The sequence below is a fragment of the Mauremys reevesii genome, linkage group 10, assembly GCF_016161935.1.
Source record: "Mauremys reevesii isolate NIE-2019 linkage group 10, ASM1616193v1, whole genome shotgun sequence".
In the NCBI taxonomy this organism is placed as follows: domain Eukaryota; kingdom Metazoa; phylum Chordata; order Testudines; family Geoemydidae; genus Mauremys; species Mauremys reevesii.
The window spans coordinates 27,282,364-27,307,281 of record NC_052632.1 but is presented as its reverse complement, the minus strand read 5'-3'; the positions used below and the strand labels follow the sequence as shown (position 1 = coordinate 27,307,281).

The 24,918-nt window shown below is 41.9% G+C and overlaps 1 long non-coding RNA gene across 1 annotated transcript; it reads left to right on the top strand.

Moving 5' to 3' along the window:
- The first annotated feature begins 15,585 nt into the window (after positions 1–15,585).
- Positions 15,586–18,081, top strand: LOC120373570. Its single transcript, XR_005585590.1, has 3 exons — positions 15,586–15,712; positions 16,193–16,291; positions 17,648–18,081. It is a non-coding gene; the product is annotated as an uncharacterized LOC120373570 (long non-coding RNA).
- The last annotated feature ends 6,837 nt before the right edge of the window (positions 18,082–24,918 follow it).

Sequence of the window (24,918 nt, the reverse complement as noted above, 5' to 3'; positions counted from 1 at the left end):
TGAGCAAATACAAAACAGCATTGTATGTGCTATTGCTGATTGATTGGCCAGCTGTAAACTGTTGTACTTACTCTAAGGTGTGCATGCTGCTAGTCAACATAACCTAAACTCAGTCACTTCTCCCACCGTTATTTGCAGTGTTGGTCCAAGGATATTAGAGTGACAAGGTGGGTGAGCTAATATCTCTTATTGGAGAAACTTCTGTTGGTGAAAGAGATGAGCTTTCAAGCTTAGACAGATCTGAGTAAGTTCGAAAGCTTGTCTCTTTCACCAACAGAAGTTGGTCCGGTAAAACATATTACCTCACTCACCTTCTCTCTTCTCTCCTACTTGAGTCAAGGCAAGGCCTATGCGAATAGCTATCATCCTTACAAAGCTTTACCTTCTGTATATTAAGATTTTGTGACAAAGCAACAGGAGCAGGAAATGTACGGTTAAGTTAATGTATGTTCCATAATTGGGTTGTATTTATAGTATAGTACACCACATGGATACTTGAAACATCTGTAGTCCTTCCACACAAAAAGAACAGTCTTAACACTGAATCTCCTTTCATCTGAATGCTTTTTTCCGATACTGTATGGTTTTCCAAGATTCTTAATACCGTATATACTCGTTCATTAGCCCATTCGTTTTTAAGCCATCCCCCCAAAATGTTTAGGTAAAAATTGCAAAAACTGTATGACCCTTTCATAAGCCAACCCTGTATTTCAGGGGTTGGCAAACTTTGGCTCCCGGCCTGTTAGGATAATCTGATGGCGGGTCGGGATGTTTTGTTTACTTGGAGGATCTGCAGGCATGGAACCCCTCAGCTTTCAGTGTCCGCGGTTTGCCGTTCCCAGCCAATGGAAGCTGCATTGGCTGGGAACGGCGAACTGCGGCCACAGGGAGCTAAGGGGCTTCATGCCTGCAGATGCCCCAGGTAAACAAAATGACAATGTATTAGATATTCAATTCAATGATTCCATAGAGTTTTTAAAATAAAATTTTGGTGTAGACCCGTTTGTAAGCCGACCCCCGCTCTTTGATGCATCACTTTTTTACCAAAAATATTTGGCTTATGAACGAATATATACAGTACATACTTTTTTACATCTTCAGAGAATAAAATAAACAATATTATAAACTAAGAATAATGACAAACATACTGTCAAGGAAACAGTGGACTGACCCTCATCAATGACAGATTCCCTGCTCCAGTGCTTAAAAGATGGAAAGGAGTTTTAAAGTGACGAATATGCAGAAACATTCTCATTGTTAGAGCCATTAAACTTTCAACTAGGGGCTTGATCCTGCACCATTGAAGTTAATGGAATCGTTGGTATTGACCTCAGTGGGTACAGGGTCAGACAATAGAGTACAGTTCATTCTTAATTGTTTTAAACTTTGCAGGTTGCCTTTAAAGAAAAGGAAATGTGCAGCTTTTTCTTTTCTTTTTTAAGGTGGCGGCACAGTCCTCTGCTCCCTCTAGCTGATCACACACTCTCATATCTCATACTCATTTGTTTTCCAGAGGAGTCTTCACACCCTAAGTCTTTCAAAATAATGAAACTAAGTAGTTGATATCTCCTTGCCAGCTCATACAGTCTCTCTCATGTGTGGGCTTGTGTGTGCAAGGAGGACAAATTAACACTAATTGTGGGTTGGTTAACTTGACCAGTTAGGTTCAGATCTTGCCCACCTTGCTCGCTCAAAGCTCCATTAAGCTCAGTGTTTGACTAAGTTATCCAAGATCAGTCCCTGTATGACTGGACTGTTTAACCTGGGTGTTTCTTATGTAAAATGCTTGAGACTAGATATTGTGGGTCAAATCCTACTCATAGTTCCAATGGTGTAAACCAGAGCTAACTAGTAGAGTAATTCTGGATTTATGCTGTTGTAACTGACAGCAGAATATGATCCCGTTTCTTTACCTTGGTCCTATAAAGTAATAAATTAATCAACCCATCAATGGAAGAGGTAATTAAAATGTTCATAAAAATATATCCTTAGTTATAGTTGAACTTGCATCCTTATAAATAATAAGCAAATGCATTATCCATTAGAACAATCTCTTGTTCCAGACCTTGGCATCTTCGGCTGTAACCTTAGCTACGGGGAAGTTCTCTTCTTCCCTGAATGCATTGCAATCATTTTGATTTACAAGTTAATTTAATTTATTATGATGGCTGCAGAGTTACAACGAAGCCTAAGTGTGCTCAAAAATACATACAAACTTTGCAGCAAATCAGACTTAATTTGCTGTGTGTTTTTAGTTTTTCGATAATAAGTGAGAAGAGGAAGAATATGTGAGTAGCTGGGATTTTTTTTGGATTTAACATTAGAATGGCTAGATCTGTTTCTGGCTGGTATTTTCGAAGCCATTTCTCCTTCAAGTTATTTTTTAATTTGTGTAGACAACAGTCATCTGAAGTCACAACTTTGATTGCCATGTTGGGGCTGGGAGGAAGGATTGGTTCTGGGTTGAGATTATGTTCCAAACATCATGCTGAGATGAATTTGTACATCTGAATCATAAATCTTTAAAAATATTGAAATTTTACTGTAGTTGTATGGAAGGTTCCTTTATAACATACTGCAAAACCTGGGCTGGCAACTGAGCTCAGTTGCTTCAAATGTACCGCAATACACTTTGTACAAGAGCACAGTAGTCATTTGAAAAGAAGGTGCTTTAAAGAGACATGGCAATATTAGGGCTGCACCTGTGTAGCTGCTCTGGGGAGGGAGAAACTGAAAGTGTTTCTCCTTGCACCCTTTCCCTCTGCCAGGGCACTATGGCTGTCTTTTGTGCTAAAGTGGATACTTTTAGTCTCTGAACATAGGCAAAGGATGGGGCATGGATGAAGGGCTACTTAGTGCTTCTATCAGTACTGCACGCTCTGATGAGATGCCAGGGTACTTGAGTTCATGGATGTGGCCTACTTCCCCTGCACACTGGCTAGCATTGGCAAGGAGTATGTATGGCATCTTATTCTTTCCTATAGATGTCACTGCTGAGCATGTTCCTGCCCACACCCGGCAGAAACTGAGTACATCTAGAGTAACACTATTGTTTTCAGTGGGGTTAGCATCAGTGGAATGAGAGCAGATCTGATCCATTATGCTGGCATTGCAGTTACTTGCATTCCACACACACACCCCTGCGCACGTACGCGCACACACACACACACACACCCCTGGAATTATGGGGATTTTTCAGACCCTAATACTTTAGAAGAAAGCCTGTGTCTTTCAGTTAATAGTGAATAACAAAGCAGTGGATTATATTGTGTTCAATTTAATATAATCTGATTTAGACTAGTTTTTACTGAAAAAATGTCAGTTACTAGAGGTAAATCCACAGGTCATCACTTTATGTAATTTCTTTACACTAAATTTCTATTTTTTACACAACTTGATGGTACTATTCAAAAATGTGCATTTATGAGTTGGATCTGCTGTGAACTACCATCCTATGCCATTCAGAAGGCTAGCAGAGATGAATGCTCTCCATATTTGTTTATCCTCTGGCCCATTATCATTGCAGGCAAGATGTTTTACCATTAAGCAGTGAAGCCCACTGAAAAGAACCAAAAGCAAAATCCACTTCATACAGAAATACAGTACAATGAAGACCTTTGGACAGCCCAGCATAAACTGGTTTATTTCAAAACATCTTGTGAATCAGCTCCGATAGTTTGATCTCTTCCATGAATACTCTGTATACTTGGACTTCCTCTCCATTCCAAGGCACTAGTCCATCCCCTATTTGAATACTGCAATCTCTGGCCTACTGCCATCCCATCTCTTTCCAAACTAGTCCATCCAAATTAATGCCTCCCAAATAATTTTCCCATCTGCTACTCACTCCATGTGTCTGGCCTTCCTCAATTTCTCTATATTTTATTAAAGTTCATGCGTTTCCTCTTCCTCCAATCTGCTTCACAGCCTACAACTCCTCTACTCTCCTCTATATTGTCCTCCATTCCACTCAAGAATCCCTCTTTGCTTCTCCTTTTAATTTTTCATTCACATCTTCATGCCTCTTTCCACATCAGAGCTATATAAATAATTCTTAACTATAGTTCCATATCCATAACATTTTTTTTCTTTTCCAAAGTAGAAAAATCAGGTAAATCAGGCTCTTTGCAGAACCACCTAATAATAATAATACTTACAGTGCTCTTCATCTTCAGATCCCAAAGCACTTTACAAAGGACTTTTATCGTTATCCCCATTTTACAAGTAGGGGAACGGAGGCACAGACAGGTGGTGTTTAGCAGAGCTTGGCACTGAATCAAGGCCTCCTGAGTTCTAATCCAGTGCTTTATCTACAAGGCTATAATGCCTCCCCAACTATAGAGGGATATCCAAACAAAAACATTTTTTGTAGATTTTGATACTGTCTGCTTTGTTCTATTTATACCCATTGCTTAATTGTCTAGACATGCTGTTCCTGAAAAAAATGACTCTCTCTTGAGTCCCCCTGTTAAAAGCACTGCAAGTGTTACTGATACTATAATAAATGTTTCTTTAGACAACCTAAGTTTTTATGGCAGGTGAGCCATGTATATTACTTTTTGCTTTAATTGTTTACCAAGCTACTTAGAGAATTATTTTCCTCTAGTCTCTATCAAATTTGTTGGTTCTGCATGTATTTCAGGCTAATATTTCTCTTGTTCCCATTCATTCTCCATCTAATTTCATTGCATGCTGTGTCATAACTAGGGTGACCAGACGTCCCGATTTTATCGGGACTGTCCCGATATTTGCTTGTTTGTCCCGCGTCCCGACCAATGTTAGGTCGGGACACTGGACAAACAAGCAAAGGCTCCGGAGCCCAAAGGGCTCGCGCCCTCCCCTGCCCCGACTCCGCCCCCTCCTTCCCCCATTGGATCCTTCCCCAAATCCTCGCCCCCATCCCCGCCCCCTCACTGCCCCATTGTCTCCCTCCCCAAATCCCCGCCTCTTTCCAAGCATGCCATGCCCAGGAGACTCAGGGGAGTGCGGGGCTGGGGTGAGTGTGAGTCTGGCCTGTCCCCGAGCAGGCAGGACTCGGGCGCGGTACCTGGAGGGAGAGTAGGGGGGCGGCCCGTGGGGCTAGGTGGCGGCTGTTCTCCCCACCTGGGCAGGGGACTCGGGAGCAGCCGCTGCTGCAGCTCCCACTGCTGCGGGGGGAGGAAGTGGCCAAGCACGTGGCGCTCGGCGGCTGCGGCTTTGGTGCCCGGGCCAGAACCCCCGGAGCCCGGGCCTGCTGCGGGGCAGCGCGCACACTGCGCTCAGCCCCTGGCCAGTCGCGTCTGGGCTGGCTGCCCAGCTGGTGCAATCCCGTGGCGGAGGCATCGGCAGCCCAGTCCCGTTCGTTCCCCTGCAGGACCCGAGCGGGATGCGGGGGGCTGGGGCCTGCTGCCCCCACTCCGAGGCCGCCCGCAGGATTGCACCAGCTGGGCAGCCAGCCCAGACGCGAGTGGCCAGGGGCTGGGTATGCGCAGCGTGCACGCTGGGTCCCCACAGCAGGCCCGGGCTCGGGGGGTTCGTGGGCGCCAGAGCCGCAGCTGCCGAGCTTGGCCAGCGGCCGCTTCCTCCCCCCGCGGCAGTGGGAGCTGCAGCAGCGGCTGCTCCCGAGTCCTGCTGCCCAGGTGGGGAGAACAGCCGCTGCCTGGCCCCGCAGGCCACCCCGTACTCTCCCTCCAGGTACCGCGCCTGAGTCCTGCCTGCTCGGGGCCAGGCTGGACTCACACTCACCCCGGCCCTGTGCTCCCCTGAGTCTCCCGGGCCTCCCTCCAGCGCTTGCGGAAGGAGGAGGAATTGGGGGTGGGGGATTTTTTTTTTTTGCTCTGCCCCCGCCCCGCCCCCCCGCGTCCCGATATTTGACCTGGGTGATCTGGTCACCCTAGTCATAACTATAAATTGTTTCCCACGCAACTGAAGACACTGTTTAAAAAAAAAAGCAATAAGGATCTAAAATAATCCTTCCAGTTAAAAATGATTTTCCTAGGGCTAGTGTCACTTTAGGTGAATGGTTTAGCCTTTATCTCTGAAGACTTGACTTGAAGTCCCAGTTTTCCATACACGTACCTCCAGCTTGGTGGCCGTATCCTCAACCCCACATCATAAGAAACACCACAGGTTGGTTTGCTCCTGCTCCCACTGAAATCAATGGCAAAACTCCTCACTGACTTCAGTGGGAACAGGATTGGGCCCTCAAGACAGTGACGTATATTCCAAGAACTTTCATAGCAACTGCCTACATTGCTGAGCTTAAGTCAGTGGTGCAGATCGTCCCCTTCCATGGTACAGCAATTGTGAGGGGATCTCTGGTTGCGGAAATGTCTGAGGAGTCCCTTGAGGAGATCTCCTTTCAGAAAAGGCTTCATTGCCTGCCCTATATGTAGGAGTTGCCAAGCCATTTGCACAAAGACCATGTGTCTCTACACGTGTTCAGGCCCTGGGCAGCATAGCTCCATTAGAATGGTGTCACTTTGTTCTTCCTGGCCATGGCTGCTCCATAGGATGCCAGAGAGGAAACTCTACAGAAATAAGAGTCCCGGGCTTATTCTCCACAGGGCTGCACTGCATCTCCTCAGCCTGCTCTCTGTCCACCTCCCTCGCCCTGTGCAAATCTCAAGAGTACCCTCTGTGGAGTCAAGTGAAGGGTTGACAATACTGCAGGGGTGGCTGGGCAAAGGGTGATTTACCCACTATATTTCGATCAAAGGGGTACAATCCAGACCATTTACACCATCATTTAATTTGTTCAAAAACTTTCTCTGGGGGAGAGGGAGGACGTTAAACCCGTGCATTTTAAAAATGAGTCAGCCTTGTCATGAGTCCAGAACTCTTGGATAAAGTCTTCTGTTCCTCTCTGTGACATCCAAACAAGCCCTATATGTCTCAGCAAGTCTCTCTATGTTGCCTTTGGAGTCCAAAAGGTCTTTAGTCACTTTGCTGGGCACATAACTGTTGGTTTTGATTGATTGTGTGTTGTAGTTGGTTGGGTTACTTTTTAAATCTTGCACTGACACTTGCAAAAGTCTCCCTTCTCTGATCTTGAAGTCTTAGCTCTTCTTCCATCTCTGAAATGCTGTTTGATTTCTACTAAACTAATCTCTCTTCCTTTGCCTTGAGAAAGGGCACTGCAGCACTGACTCTGCCTGAGAGAGTTTTGTTGAGCAAGTGGAAAGTGCTGCTTGCCTGATACAGACAAAATAGATGTCTGAATTAGATAATGCTCCCTGAGTGGGAGAAATAAGATGCCTGATAAAATCTGGATCTTTTCTGATAGGCTCACTAAACTAATTGCATGAGCACTCATTTTAAAAGTGCCTGTCTCCCTGATACTAAGTCTCTCTGTATGCTTACATGCATGGGAGTATAACATCATTTTACCTCTTATCTGTGCTGTGTAAAACTAACCAAAATTCTGCAATCCAATGTTACGTTTTTCCATGTTAATCTCTTTTGGTTTTGTAACATTCTTTAAATGGCATCTTGTGCTCTACGGAGCTTTCCCATCCCTGGTATGAGATGTCCTCCTGTGCCTCAGTTTCCTAGCTCATGTAAAGTGTGGATGATACTTCCCATCTCCTTTTGCTTGTCTTGTCTAGTTAGATGTCAAGCTCTCTGAGCTGGATGTGTGTGTGTGTGTGTGTGTGTACAATGCCTAACGCAGTGGGAATTGATTCCGGTTGGGCCTCTAAGCACTGGTGAAACTTATATTATAGTAGGTTGTGTACTTGTGAACTTTGAAAGTGTGGGAGGGGGATTGTAGACAATCTGGAAAGAATGAGGGACGAGAATCAGATTTATTACAGGTACAGTGGACAGGCTTTTAGGTTGGTTGTCTGGCTGGTATCCAATCCCAGGCCCCAACAGTTCTGGACTTATGTTGCATGTTGAAAGAAATGTGACTCAGTATCTGTGTCTATTTTATAAGTTTTATTAAAAGTCTGCTTCCCCCAACATCCTCCTTTGATCTAACTATGCAGTCAAGCAGAATAATATCAAACAGGTGAACTGAGGTGCATATTATAATACACATACCTGCCTCATTCTCCACAGTGAGATTCAATAACTAAATGGGACTGATGTTTGTATCCTCTGCTAGAGGCTCCTGCATCCCATATACACCCCATAAATTGTAGTTTACAAAATAAATTTAGATCCTGAATATTTAAAAATAATTTTGCTTTACATACACACAACATGACCAGTCGACTTACACACAAAAAGGAGTGTTTTCCATTGACCCCAGTGGGAGCTGGACTGAGTCCTTAATCTCCTAGAAGTATTTGTTGTCTCTGGTATAACCATGTATCGCTTTTAAAAATATGTCTGTCAGTTTCCCAGTGTAATAATCATAGATCATTTTAAGATTACAGCTGAATAAATTAAGGAGAGATCTTTTATTGTGACTAGAGAACATGGATTATGTTTTTCTTGAAATTTTAAGGTTTTCAAGTACTTTTTCCTTCCACCCCCACCTTTTCCAGTTTATTGTGCCTCAGAACTCCTTTACGTTAGTGATGTGAAGCAATTCAACCTGAGTGACACATTACAGAGCACTAGGCCAGACAAGGCAATTAGCAAAAGGTGTGTGTCTGAAAATTGTGTTTATTTTTGATGCTCAAGAATAATAGGAAAACTATACTATACTTCTTTCTTACTTCCCTTGTTCCAAATTTTATATTTTGGGGTGGATAAGAACCTGCCACTGCAGCAGACAACGGTTTTCAGAATATTTTTAGTAGATTCAAGATTTGGGCAAAGTGATTTTTCCCAAGCCATGGGATAATAACCTCGTAACCCAGCATCAAGAGTAATTGACCAATCTTAGTATACAGATACCTGCTTCCATGGTAACCTATTTTAATGACCCTGTGTACTGGATAAGAAAAGATAATGTATAGCAACTCTGAACCTGCTGCCCTTAAAATACAAGTGAGAAAAATATGGTAAGCTTCAAAGATCAAGGAATAAATGAGTGGTTCATGGCAGGGGTGCTGGAACAGAACAGGGGGAGGCGGAGGCCAGGAGCACATGGACCCTCACTTTTAAAATGGCCGTAAGGGTGAGTGATGGGGTTGGGCCTCTGGAGGAAGAGGTGCTGTGGGGCGGGGCCTCAGGGGAAGAGGCACTGCAGTGCCTGTGGCTGTGGCCCCCCCGCTACTTTTAGTCATGGCATTATTTTCTTTTGGTCTTTGAACAAGTTATCACATTATTGCTCCATTCAACCCACACTGAAAACAGCCTTTTCAAAACTTCTTTTGACCAAAAATAAGAGCTTAAGAAAAAATATATTCCCATCCCTACCCAAAAAACAAAAAACCCCAAAAGCAAAAACAAAACAACCAACTTTCACAGTACTTGAAAGATCAAAAACAATGCTTCATTAGCAAGATAATTCATCACAGTCTGGCTTCTACTGCCATCACTGTCAATAGGAGCAGCACTTGACACCATGTTTGCATCTTGTGTGGGCTGGGAAATGTATTTCAAACTAAATGTTAAAAGCAACTTTTGAGCTTTTTTTCCCCATGCAGTGATCATCTTGCCTGAAAATTAGGCCGTGTCAACATTTACAGACTTACATAGGCACAACTGTACTGATACATCTGTGCCCCTGTAAGAGCGCTCGTGTAGCCGCATTATGCTGACAGGAGAAAGCTCTCCCATCAACAACATAAAACCAGCTCAACAAGCAGCGGTAGCTATGTTGGTGGAAGAGCATCTCCTGCTGACATAACACTGAATACAAGCACTTATGCTGGCAAAATTTATGTCGCTCAGGGGTGTTTTTTCAGATGGTTCAGATTTTTAGTTTTTTATGAAAAGTTGGAATTTTCCATGGGAAGCAGGCACTTTCCACCAAAAAATCCCACCTAGTTTAGTCAAACATACAATTGTGAAAATAGTTTTGATGGACAGTTTTTTACAAGACCAGGTATTCTGATTATATTATTCAGAGAAATAAATTGGAATCTAGTTTTCACAGTGACTATGGGGCAGAAATATTCCTGTCTGAAATAGTTTTTATTAAGAATGGCACTACACTTATCCACTCTACAAAGTCAATAAGACATTCTTGCATTAGGAGCAAAAGATACAAAGCGGAACTAGTATGTGGTACAAAGGAACTTGACTGTACAGATTGTTACAAGAGGAGGTTATTGGCTGAGACAATCTGGTTGAAATTCAGCTCCAATTTTTTGACGGGTCAAGAGAGATGACAAAACCAATAGACCACATAACAAGCCTCTGCATATTAACTACTATTAATCTGCTCCTGAACACAAAGTTTGCCATCTTGATCCTGGGGGTAGCGGTCAAGTTTAATCTCAGACTTTACAAGCTCTGTGGCTTGAACATTGAAGATGTATTGCATTCACTAGAGTAAAATGAATCCATAGTGCTGTGTACTGCAATTATTTGACCAGCTGCCCTGAATAAGTGGAGTGTTGAGGGGGTGGAACAGGCTGTGAATAAAAACTTCCAATTCACTTGTCTGCTACTTGTTGGTTGTTGTTTATGAATATTCAGAAGGCTGCCCAGTATCTATTAAATGTTCACAAATCCTGAAAAATTTCTTCAATTCATATTGAATTCATACTGAAAGTGCATTAATTGTTCACTATTCCAAATTCACTATGAATTATTTGCCATTCATTATTCCTCTGTTAAATCTGACATTCAATCAGGAATGTTAAGCCTCAATACCAGTTCTCAGCATTGGATTCTTCACCATAGATGGCACACAATTCACCCTGGATATTTGGTTAAACTTTAACAATGAAAATACTCACAAAACCTGCAATTTGTTCATGAATGATTTGCAAATCCAATTCTTCTCTCCCAAGGAAAAATATTCACTTAGCATTACATGAATTGCAAACCATTTTGCTTGTTCTCAAATTTCTTACTGCACCTAGTATATGGAGTTTTATGATAGAAATATTAGATACTAATGATCCTTTTCTGATTATCCTCTCCTGATGCAGAGGAGAGAAATTCATTCTAGTGGGAACTGAGCAAAAATGCATCTAGTTTGTATAAGAGATTGATGTCTTTTTGACCCAGACATGCTTCCTTGGAAACTCAAGAACAAAAGGAATGGTGAGAGAGGGATTTAAAAAAGAAACAACTAGGAGCTGCTGGAAGTTAGATTTCTTAATGAGGAAAGGGAACAGTCTGATGAAAATAAGTTTCTGTGTGTTGGGCAGTATGGTTGCTTTGTAGTGAAATAGCTGAGCATTTGAGTTGAACTTATGTATATATTTTGTGCTTATGCAACTTTTTTTTGTCTACCTAAATTATACTTCACCCCATTTATCAGATCAACACTCCTAGTGGCATTATTATAATTAGGTTATCATCCAGTAGCCATCTTTCTGTAGTGTGTTTAACTCTTATTTCCTTTTCTTTGTTGTTTTTGTTTTGTTTTTTACAATCCAGCAATATACAAACAGGGGAACACACCTAACTGATTGGCATGTTTTTTTATATTTGAGATTAATTATTTATACCGAATAGGTATTTTGTTCTAGACAATTCTCTATCATTTTACAGGAAACCATGGATGTACTAATACATTATATCATGACCTTGTGTTCAAACCCTGCAAAAACTGCACTATTTTAATCTCTTTGTTTTTCAATAATCTCAAGCCTCTTCACATTTAATTGATGTTTTATTGGCTCCCAAATCTCTAAACACTTTTCACTGTGTGAAAAAGTTGATATTTAATCAATGAAACATCTATTTTTTCACCCATTTGTGTTGTTGATGCTAGCCAAGGGAGTTGTTCATAAAGATTTCAGTGACTTACTGTTTGCTGTGTGTCAAATTAAAAATCATCCTCCTAAGCACCTGTGGAGACCCTTACAGAAGATGTTCTGCTCTGGTCATCTATTAATCCTAGAGTGACTGTTAAACTGATGTTTTATAGGTGCCATTAATACACAAAAATAGTTGTGAATCTGAAAACTCCCAATGGGTTCCGATGCGTCCACTTGAAAGAAGCTGGTTCAGAACAACTTCACATTGCAATAAAGAAACAACAACAAAGAAGTCTATATTCCATCAATATGTAGGAAATTTTAAAGGACTTTCATCCACAGAAAAGCTTTCAGTTAGATCTGGCTAAAAACACGAACGCACTTGAAAAGTAAATTGAAGTCATGATCTTTACTGTGTCTGTTAGTTACCAAAGATGAGATGTTTTGAGTTTAAGTGAGAGTTTGCTGCTTTCCATCCCATTTTACCGTGGTATTTTATCCTGAAGTTGATAATACTGGATTTGTGACAGCACAATTATTTCCATAGCAATAGATTGTGATATCAACACATTAATGCACATGGGGGAAAATAATAAGAAAAAAACAGATTCAGTGGGGGAAGGGATTCTCTAAAGTAATTTTGAAAAAGATGTAGAGGTTCATTATCAACAAGAAATTAGACTGGAGTTTGAAATGCAACATGGAAGGGGTTAAAAAAGAGACCCATCATTTCTGGATTGCATGCACAAATGCATCACATCACTGCATGGAGAAGTAACTCCCTTTCTTTGTCACAATGGTGATATTGTATTCAATTCTAGACACTTCTGTGCTGGAGGATATAGATAAACTAGAGTGAGCACCATGAAAATGAGTAAGAGCTAGGAGGAGATCATCTTCTAAGGGAAGTTTTAGAAGTGCTAAATGATCCATAACTTGGCTCAGTTATGACTGTAATAGGGCAGGACTCACCACCTGACACCTCCCGCTGGTGACTCCGGGAATTAGCTCTGTCCGGTAGAGCGCCCCCTCCTGGTGGTGTCCCATCCATCTTTCCGCCCTCTGTTGCTGTCTCTGGACCCATGTTGCTGCCTGCTCAGCAGCGTCCTCTTCGAGGTCACTGCCCTCCGGCAGTGCCCCTTAGTCCATCTGCACCCCCTGTTGGGGGTCAGTGCTCAGCAGTCCTACACCCCAGCCACCATATCCAACCACCCTCTGAGTTCAATCCCTCTTGCCAGGGATCTGGCATAGTATAATGGCCGCTCCCTATGGCCAATGGCTGGGTGTACTGCAAGGGGTGAAGGGGGGACCCAGGCCCACCCTCTACTCTGGGTCCCAGCCCAAGGACCCTCTGGCAGCAGCCTCGCTGTCCTCCTTCTCTCCCCTCCGCTGTCTGTTTCTGGGCCGCTTCCCCTACAGCCCCTTGCACCTGCTAGGCCCTTCTACTCGGGCCAGCAGCCTGGCAGATATCAGGCTGAAGCTCCACTCCACTTCCTTGAGCCTGCCCAGCACTGCACTGCACTGCACTGCACTGCACTGTCCTGGGTGCTGGTCTCATGCTCAGGAGGCAGACCTTCCTCTATCAAAGGTCTGGGACAGACTAACTGCTCTTGCTCTGGGCAGCCTTTATATATTACTGAGCCTGGCCCTAATTGGCTCCCCATAAGCCCTTTTCTGATTGGCTTCCTGTCTGTGCAGGTGCCCTGGCCTGCCGCAGCCAACTCTCACAGGGAGTGGGGCAGTCTGCCCCACTACAATGACTAAGATGGGAGGCATAATAACTGTCTACAAATATTTGAAGGGTGTGCAAATCAAGGAAAGAGAATTATTTAGCATGATGGTGCATATACAATGGATTGGATCATCTCTCCTTTTCCATGAACAGAGGAGACTCCAATCCACTAGATTTCTCAAGGATGGGAGCAGGTTAGCCCTGGAGCTGGGTCGGCAGCAGCATTCTTCTGCCATTTGCCTGTGCCACCGCTCCGTAAGATTGGTGCCAGGGGAGGATTAAGAGGGTGTATAAAAGGGGACTATCCCTACTGATCCCATGGAAATCCATGCCATTGGAAGCAGTATTGACTCCTACTTGGTCCCTTCAGTCACTGCAAGTATGCAGCTATGTGTAGCTTAGTCAATGGAAGCAAAGTTCCTGAAGAAGACATACTGCTTTGGGGAAAAGGAGGCCAGTAGAGCAACATAAAGGAGATCATCTTCCAGAAAGCCATCACCTGCCTCATTGGGATAAGGGGGTTCCCTTTATGCACTTCCAGGCTTTATGGAGCCATGTCCTAGTCTAGTGAATACTACCTTAAATTCCTTCCACCTGATAATTGGTAGGAAACAAGTCAAAGTCATCGTCTGGAACTCTTCTACCTATTCCCATGAGTTTGTCAGAATGAGGTCTATGTTCATAGAACTCCAAGCACCTCGATGGCACTATAAATAAAAAATAAGAATCCTGCTACTGTGCAATAAAAATGGTAGCATTAGTTCAAACCACCCTAAGAATCATGAGGCTCTTCACTTCCCTATCTTGAAGAAGGAATGGAGACGCACACTAAAAGGAGCTTGTCTATTTGAAGCTAGTAATGACTTGAAAATCAACCAATTATTGGGATTCCCTAGGCATTTTATTTCCCATCATGTTAAAATGTTATCTGCAAAATTAAATTTAATACACGTAAGAAATGTATTTGCAGAACACTATATTCTTTTACCATTGAGTGGGCATTCCTCACTGTGTGGGGATCATGGCAACATTTGGGGGTAGGTTTAAAAGACAGTGACAACTCACTACCTGGTGCTACTTCACCAGGAACCTCAGGTTTGTTTGCCTGGAATAAAGTTGAATGAGAGAGAGAGAGAGAGAGAGAGAGAGAGAGTTTTTGTATTACTGTTTTAAACAATCTGTTTTGAAGTACTGGGCAACAGACATTGCTTCTATCAGAAAAGCCTGGATAATACTTAAGGGCTTCTGTGCCTGGAACAAATAATTTGTTACACAGCTGAAAGTAAGGATGTCTTTTAAGACAAACTGCTGTTTTGTGGACAATAAAAAGAAAAATAGATTACCACCTGCCACAGTCCCTCGTGGACAATTCTATATATTCTGTATCTGAAAGTCCTTGTGTAACTCACTTGTTAGGATTGATATTTGTGTGGGTTATTCTCTGCATCAACCAAACAATTAAAAAAAAACACCTCTTAAAAATAGGCTGTGGATGGGTGTGATAGGGTGAACCAGGCCCTGAGGCTAGGGGCGTAGCCATAGGTAGGGCCTGGGTGGGCCATGGGTCACCCACTTAGCCTCCAGGCCTACCCAAATCTGAAGGGTGTAGTGCTGCCACATCAGCCCAGAGTGTCACTTGAGCACCTGAAATCCAGGGCAGAGCTATGCGCCTGCCATTCAAAAAGCTATGTTCTGGCAGCTCTGCTTTGCCATTTTCTGAGTCTCCCCATTCGTGTGCCCTGCTTAGCAGGTGAAGCCTTTGGGGGGGGGGGGCACCAGGGCTAGGAAGAGGGTGTGGCATCGGGGGAAAAGCTGGGCTAGCACAGTCTGTCATTGCCTGTCCACCCTAAAGTCAGGGCCCCCACCCGAATTTTCACTCCTAGCTATGCCAGCCCTGAGGCCCCCTGCTGGAGGCCTTGTGGCCCTGCCACACCCCACCCCAGAAAAGAGCAGTGGAGAGGGTCCTCCAAGCTGCCAAGAGTGGCTGCACAGGACACAGCCAATCAGAGAGAGGCTGCAGAGAGCAGCCAGTCTGGGCCCAGCAGGCCCATATAAAAGTCTGCAGTGCAGAGCAGTGATCAGTTCCTTACTAGAGATGGACAAGAGTGGCTGGTGTGCCTGGCTGGGGGAGCTATAGGACCTCAGACAGCAGTGCTGGCAGAGGCTGGGGGGAATGCGAAGGTGCTCTGAGCTGGCTGCTGGGGCTCCATCAGGACAAGGCCCTGAGGTAAGGCTGAAGAATGTGCTGGGGACCAGGGAATTGTAGCAGTGATGCAACTTATTTAAAAGGATGTGGCAGATGGCTACTATCTATAGGGTCCTTGGGCTGGGACCTGGAGTAAAGGGTTGGCCCAGTTCTCCCCACTCCCAGCCACTGTGAAAGTGGCCTGGACTTTGATACACCTCAGAAGGGGAACTGAACTCTTTTTGTTGCCCAGCTAAAGAGCTGGGTCCAGAGAGGCGAAGAGTCTCCAGGGAGGAAGCCCTGGAGATGTGGCCCCACACCAGGGCAGGGACAATTTGAAAGAACTCAGAAGGAACTGAGAGACAGTTTGAATCTCAGTACTGTGACAGGTCCTACATGGGATGATTGAAGAGCGAGCCCAGAGATAGGGCTGCCAATAAAGGGTACCTTACAGAGGGCACTGAGATAGCCCCCCCTGTTGGATTTATATCCCGGAATGGTTTGATTTTATCCCACGTATAGATTGTGTGTGACATGGCTGAAGGCTTGGGTAGCTGAAGACTCACGACAAAGCAGAGAGAAAGCGCAGGCACATGCACTGAGACATGGCGCTCGCAAGGGGTGAGTACACCCCTTTACAATAGGATTTTCAAAAGTATCAAAGTGACTTAAAGCACCTTTTGAAAATTCCAACCAATGTTTTAAAATAAAGGGCTTATAAAAGAATATAGAACTTTTCATCTCCAGGTTGCTGATTGAAATTGATCAGTGTTTACCATCATCTGATGGTGGTTTGGTTGCCTACCTAGAATAGCTTCTGACCATCACATTCCTGTCTCAGAATCCTCAATAAATAGCAATAACTGACAAGCAGCAAAGGTTAAGGCTTAAATATACATATAAACTGAGTAGCTTACATCCTTACAGGTGATCCATCCTTATAGTTATGATAACTATCATGGTGATGGGGCATTGTGGGGGAGCTTTCCCTGTCACTGTTCTTGTTGATCCTGGTCTTTGTGTAAATAGTCTGCAGGGCTGTCTTTTGAATGGCAATTGATTTTATGTGAAAAGTGCTTAGCTACTACAGTCATGTGAGACCATATCAAACCCTAAACAAAGAATAATTTCACCCATTAAAAAAATGTATAAAGTAAAGTTTGAAAATATAGCAAATAATTGTAAAATACCACTGAAAGTGTCAGAAATAACTTATAGGATAAGGAAGGGCCCTAAAAGTTAATCACTTCTTTGAAAGACATTCTTCCTCACTGCAGTAATGTAAGGCTGATATTGCTAGAGGCTTGTTTTGCATTTACTTGTCATTAAACTGATTATCTTTATAGCTCTGGAGATGCTTAATTTTTAGTCAGTGACCTTAGTTGCCAAAAATGACTGATGTGTCCCCCAGTAAAGAATTCTTTCATAGTAGGTTAGAGTGGACTTCATAAATTACTGCTTCATAAAGCTCCTGGGCTGTTTTTACTTGCACACTATTTTGTAGTTCAGTTTGAATAAGCATAAATAGTGGGCATGATGGCGGAGAACAGTAATGCATTGCTCTAAACACATCATCTGTTTAATCCCATACCAGTGGAGAATATATCAGCACTTGGAAATTCTATGTTTCTGTGCTATACATGTACAAACTGCATATTTCTAAAAGTGGCTTATATGCATCTTTAGGCAGAAGAACAGTGTTACCTATTGTGACAGGCTAACAATATCCTGAATTAACTGTACAGAATTAAATTAAACCTTTTGAATTAGTTTTAAGATCTTTGGAGTTCATTGTATTAAAAAATGCAAATGTTTGTGTTCTATTGTGGGACTGTAAGGATCTTCAAAGGACCTTTTGAAAGAATGAGAGCTTTTAAGATTAAGGGGGGGGGCTCTAGGAGGATGGGGTATTTTAAAGAACCTTTGATCTTTTTTGTTCTCTGGACTCTCCCCAATTTGTCCACATCTTTCCTACAGAATGGAGCCCAGAACTAAAGATACCACTCCACCTGAGGCCTCACCAGTGCCAAGTACAGTGGGACGATTACCTCCCATGTCTTACATACAATACTCCTATTAATACACCCTGGAATATTGGCTGTTTTTGCAACTGCATCACACGTTAACTTATATTCAATTTATGATATACAATGTCATTCCTTTGGTTATCCCCCTAGAGAAGTGTGTGTATACTAGTTCAAACTGAGTTCTCCTGGGACCACAGACAAAGAGAGGATTTGGGGATAAATGAACTGTGTTCAGACTGACTCGGGGCTTTCTTCCTGATCCAGTAAAGAGACAGGACCCCTAGTCCATGGAGGGCCCCAATCCTTTGGGAAGGGTTGGAAGGACTGGACCTAGTCTGAGCTGAGGCTATGAAAATTTGTGACGACCAAAAAAAGCCCATGTGTGCAGTGTTGAAAGACAGAGCCCATGTTAGAGTTGGGGGGGATGTCTGGTTAGCTAATTAATATGTGTGTAAGTTCTCTTTTTTTGTTTTTAATATGGTTTCTCTGTAATGCTGCTTACCTTACGAATAAAGCAGGCTTGCATAGGAAGTGCTGTGAGCTACTGTACAACTGTAACAATTACTCCTGTTTGCTGCTTCCCATCCCCCCCCCAAGACAGTTATGTCCTGAGGCAACCTGTCTGTGCTGGGAATAACACAGTGAAGTCGGAACTGTGCAGCCTGGGAATAACCCAGTCAGAAGGGGTGGGGAGAGAGACTCGGGTCTCTGCCTAGAAAGGTAACAGCTAGGGAGCTAGAAGCCTGAGAGTGGGTGGCCTTGCTGGACTAGTGAGGGGAGATACACATGCAGTTGCCCTGAACTGGGACACACATTTTACCCTGATTTACTGTTGCATCCAACTCAACAATCTGATGCTATAATAGATCACAACAGCATTGTGAGTAAAAACTTCCATTAATGTAGTACCTAAAGCATAAATAGGTTTAAAAATATTTTGCTTGCAGTCCTTGGGGGAAGATATATAATATGGAATAGCTGTCCAAGGTAGGCTAGTTTTAACTCCTAACAATCTTGACAGTGTGTCTCCAAAGGGACTAATGAAATAATTTTTTTAAAGAATAAATTAATACATAACAGCAAAATGATTTCTGAAATTGTTGTAACAAACCGCTCTATGCAAAGTTTCAGGGTTTTTTGTTTTGTTTTTATAGGGATTATTTTTAGGTGGGACAACAGAAAATAGGATATTTTATTATTGATATGTGATGGTGGGTTTTTTGGTTGTTGTTTTTTTTTTGGCAATCCACCCTGGCATTAAAAGCTTCCCTTACAGAAGGGGAAAAGTTAAGTCTCTCAATGCAAATGAGAACAAGCCACAGCCCTAGACAATCAATGTGAAGTAATATTCTGATAAATATTCTAAGTAGGTAATTCCAACTGTCCATTAGTTCATGAATATTTATATATTCATAGACTGCACATATATCATTTATGATGGTAGAATTGTATTTTGCTTAAACACTCAGCAATCTGAGTTCTCAGATTTAATTTGGATGATCTGCCTTATTGCTTGCTCTTCTGTGTGAGAGATAGTCAAGAGATCAGCTCTTTACTCCTGAGTGGATTCTGCGCCAAAAAAATTCAAAATTCTGCATATTTTATTTGTTAAAATAATGCAATATAATCACACCAGTTTCAATTGTTTTTGTAATTTATTTAAACTACAATACAGAAAAAAGTCACTAACTATTCAGCATTTCCTAAACACATGAAAGTTAAGTTACAAACACTTGGTAACTACTACCCTGCATTTCAGGTATAATACTAGATTTTCATTTAAATTACATTACAGAGCACCAAACATAAAAAAAATTGAATGTCATTTTAAATTGCTTAGACTTTCATACATAAAAGTCATACAGTTTTGCTAATCATTGTCCTGGACCTGGCTGGGTACTTGGAAGTGCTTGGTTCTTACTGTCCTGACATTTTATTGACTACTTGGTAAATGTTTTATTTGCCCTTAAAGTCTTTTTTTTTCTTCAAAATGGGTAAGTAAAATAAATCCTGAGCTGTAATCTAACCTCATTGTGCCACTTTGACATAGGAAACAAATGAGAAAGCACATAGATAAGCTAAGGATTCTCTTACTGTCATTTATAATAAGGCTCCTTTACATCACTCTGGCAGTGTAGAGGCCTTAAAACTTTTACAGGTTTTATTCTCCTGGGGGAATTGACTGAGAATGGGAATAGTTAACTAACAATGGGAACATTAACCATGTTACTATGCAGTCAGGCTGCTACATTTCGGCCTCAGAGAATGAGATCAATTAACTAGCAAGACAGGCTGCTACATTTCTGCCTCCAAGACATAGCCTGCCTCATGCATAATAAAAAGCCTTACCCTTCCACGTCAGTGAGCTGCAGTTGAAAGCGAGAGGGACAGAGTTTATCTAGTTTGTTAGCACGCATGTATGCCCAGTCCCACCCCGTACCCCTGACGGTGATCAACCATGCAGGCACACATGCCCAGTCCCCCTCCCCCTTCTCTGAGGCTGCTCCAGGCACACTGGAACAGATGCACTGCTGGGGAAGCGGTGTGTGTCCCCCAGCAGATTTTTTTGCACTTTTCTGTGTGTGGGGCACAGCAATATGTGGGCCATATGAATTCTGCACCCCAACAGGGCGCAGAATTCTGTCAAGAATAGTTCTTTCTTCTAAAGGCTTTTCATTTTGGTGGAGAGATGCAAATCCTGCCTATAAACTCCTTTATTGTAATATTAAACACAGGAAAAAGTGTATTTATTAGTCTCACCTCAATATTCTGGTAATAAAATTTTCTATTTATTAAAAAAACATTTGGCTGGGAATGTCAAAGGCGACTGATTGACAGCTCCAGAGGTTGAAGTCCTCTTTGTTCACAAAACAACAATAGCATAGTTTACGTCAGTGCAAGTGTCCACACACTGTATGCCAACCTGAAAGTATTGGACCCACTTCAGAGCAGCTGGGCAGTTGGCTCTCCATGCCTATTCAATCTCTGGCCTCTCTAACATTACCAATAAAGAATTATCTGTTGGATTTTTCAGAAAGGAGCAAACCCAAAGGCTGGTTTTAAAAGGGACTGTGTAGTAAAATTAAAATGTATTCATATGTATTAATTTTACAGTGCCCAAAGAGTGCAGCTACTCTGATCTGACCACCTGAGGACCTAGTTCATAATGACCAGTGTAGCACAGTATAGTTCTAAGCCTTTGATTGTAGATAGATCTCTCCCTCTTTCAGTGTTTTTGAATCTGGGTTTCAGTTTCCCACAAATATATTATTGGCAATGACTAGATAAACTGCAAACCCTGAAGTCAAAACAGAAAGGTTTTATTTTTAATTTAAGAGGGGAAAATGTAGACTCTGATAGACAAATATTTCCAAGGTTTAATTTGGTTTAATTTCATCTCCTAGATGTTTGCTACCCTTTGGCTGCAGGCTGTTGTAATTTTTGTATAACCATATAAATCTACTGTTCCTTGGTGATCAATATATCTGATATACCTTTTGATAGAGAAATCCAGCTCTTTTGGAAGAATAAACTTTTAACTTTAACACCATTATATATTTTGAATTATTTAGTAGAGCATTTGGAAATCAGACAGAGTTGCTTAAATAAATCCCTTGACATGTTTGCCCTTGAAACTCAATCATAATATAGTATGCTATAAAAACTTGTAAACAATAGTGTTAGGTTTTGCTACATCAGGTAGGTACTGTGATATATACAGAGAGAATACTGAGATGTACCCTTGCTTTTTTATTGTGACATTACTCTGAAAGCAGCGATATTCCATTTTGGGGGTCTCCTCAATAATGCTAATTAATTTTCAGGAAGCCCTTTGCCCATATAGCCTTACCTTACTTGCTTCCCCTGCACTGTAGAGCAAAAGTCTTGTACATTTGTAGGGCCAAATTCTGTCTTTGGATGCACACATGGAGTTTCTAGTTCAGGAAGTGAACATTTGGAGGGCCGATGTTAACCCCATGTGTTTACAAGTAGACAAGCACTTGCATCCAGAACTAAAGCATTTTCAGGAGATACTTATTCTTTTTCCTTCTTAATTGCCTGCAAAATGACTAGAGAAATGTACATACACAGAGTGAAAAAGAACAAGAAATCTATTAATACAAGTTATGCACCCTCCAATGTCTAGTCATACTATTCAAGTATAACTTCCCCCCAAAATCAATATTGAATGAAGCCTCACATGTTCCTAACATGCAACTTTAACCTCTGCATCTCACCCCACTCTCCCAACCATAGCCACAATCCCTACCCACTTCCTCTCCATACTTTCTCTCCTTTTACATATTTTTAGAGAATACTAAAGGAAACACCCATTAAAAATATCTAGTATAGGAAAAGTCAAACTGTGAATAACTTTTCTTTCACTGTATTACTATTAGCCCCAGTTCTGCAAATCTCTTCTCATGTGAGGAATCCTTATCTTCTTGTCTTCAACAAGACTACTTTGAGGATTAAGGATTACTTATGGGTAATAACATATGCCCATAGTTTCGCAATCTAACAAGTATAAAGAGGTGGGTCATGTTATAGCTCAGGGATTTTGGGGTATGTGGGTTTTTGTTATTTTTTTAGGGGTTTTGTTTGTTTAAGTACTATAGATTTGGGACAGTGTCCTGATAGGGTGCATCATTCATTCCATTCCTAATCAAGAATCAAACCATAGGAGAAGTGCTAAACTCTGATATGCGTGAGAGATGGGGTACCAGCTTTAATTGGTCAGAGAATAGGGTGGCGGCTTTAATAGTTTCTTTAGTTAAGATTTACTTGAAAGGAACAGAGCTTATCTGACCCTTTGGGAGAAGAGAGCTGTAAAGCGGGGAGATGGACCTCATTGCTATCCTTGTACTATCACTGTCAGCGAAGTTCACTACAATTGTATTCTCCTACACATTAAGCTTAAGAAAGCGAAGGTATAATTTCATTTTTCATACATAAATCCAGGCAGGTCAGAAATCTCCATGTCCTCAGGGCTCCCTCTTTTGTTGGGTGCACCAAAACCCATGTGACTTTGTCTTGCATCTATAGAAGAGAGAGAGAGAAAATCCAGGGTATGTTTCAAGGTTGTTTTTGCTGGCATTATCACCATACATTTGTATTTACAATATGAAAAGTTTAACTTGAATTATATTCCTATGTAAAGTATTTCTATCTTTATATTGTAATGCTGCACATCGAACACTGAGACTACAGTGTACTCTTTATGTCAGTAACTCTTTCAGAGTGTGAACAAAAGTTCTTAGGCTTACTATCTCTTAATTAACATAAAAAGCAATTTTAACCTTGGAAAAAATTCAAAGAGGTTCACTTAACTGAAAAGTTTTGAACAGGTCAAAGCAGAGCTTGTATCACTCAGATTCATCCTGGAGACACAAAGTTAATAGCAGTATCTGTGGTGACAGAGTAATTGTTCAAGGAACAATGCTGATAGAATAGCATACAAAGAAAAAAGGACCTATGCAAAGCTACCAATTTTCACTTAAGGACAGATTTAACTCCCAAAAAAGCTCATAGAAAGACTCCCCGTGCTGAAATCAGTGGGAGTTGGATTAGGCCCATAGTGAGCATTGATAAATTTGAATCATGAGATTAAGATTTAAAGTTTCCAACAACTCAGTTCCATCTTCAGAGCAAAAAATCCTGAATTTGCCAAGATGGCAATTTGCCATTTTCATAACCAAGCCAGTTTTACACAGACAAATGATTCAATAAAATTCCACTTACAAACATATCTATTTACAGGGGGGGATCCAGAATTTACCTGCCTCTGTCAAGGAACCAGCTAAAAATTGCTTACAATGGTCATGGACACCCCATTGAATAAGCAGTGGCAGGAGCTTCCCACTTTAAGCAGTGGCAGGAGCTTTCCACTTTAAGCAGGGGCAGGAGCTACCTAGGAATTCAAGCATTTTAGAAGAGCTGAGTTTGAGACTCTCACCCTCCCCAACCACAGGCATGCATTGCTGTATGTAACTGTCTAGTTACTGCGGGGTGGAGGACAGTGCCTCAACAACCACGTTTTTTTCCCAGATGAGTGACAGCTAGAATAGTCTAGACAATGTCCTGATATGACAACTCCAACCTGTTAAGCACATACTTAAGTGCTTTGCTGGATTGGGACCAGAACAGTCAGCATCTTGCAGAATCAAGCCCAAAACTGGTCTAGAGTCTGGCCCATGGTAAAGTCATTTTGCCACAGGGCAACTTGGCTATACCTGTAGATTCATTATAGCCTGAATTTAAGTTGACATGTTGAAATGCACTTGACACAATCCAAGATTTTAATTCTGTCCCTTTAAATAGCTCTTCTACTAGCTGGTCCCATTGTATTAACTTTTCAGCCAATGCATAAAAATGTGATTTAGTTTTCAATTGTGAGGATTCTTCACCTCTCTTCACAATGCACCATATCCACACCATTATTCTGCATTGCTCATATTGTATATTTGTCAAAAATGGAAATATTCAGTGATGGTGAATGAATGAGAACCCCAGACTAGTGGCTTGCATCATCCCACTAACCAAACCCTGTAGATAAGCAGGTATAGATGTGAGAGTTTCATGCTAATGATTGCAAACTCTGAAGCAATTTCTCTTGTAAACAAAAATGGTGGTTCTACATTTGTGGTACCCTCAGGAACTGAATGTGTTTCTTTTGCCTAAAGCAGTTTCTCTATCAAATTTGTCATCTAGCCATCCTAGGTAACTAATGTAAAAAGTGGTGGTGGCATTTCAGGCATTTTCATGAATACACCCATTTGTTAACAGCAAGCAAAACAGCATAAATTAAGAGTGAGAACTAAAGGCCATCATTTTGTTTTTGTTTGGGGGTTTTTTGTGGGGGGAATAATTTGGTAAAACATCCCTTGATTAATAGTGACCTTGGCTGGTGCCTGGCCAAGTCATTTCTGTGTCAAGTCATTGGCATATAAGAGACTTGAACTCTTGTTTTGGGAGGACCTTGTTTTCACAAGACCTCAAACATTGAAGAGGGGGTACTTAATTAGAGCTGGGCAAACATTTTTGGTGAATAGTGAATATGCTGAAAAATCCATTTTTTGGAACACTGAAGCTATCGTGAATTCAGGTTGAAGTCTGAAAAGTTTTGGCTGAAAAAAAATGAAAGGAAATGGTTCATTTTGACCATTTTGAAACCAGCTAACACAATGTTATTCATTAAGCTGTACTATGATCACTGGGTGA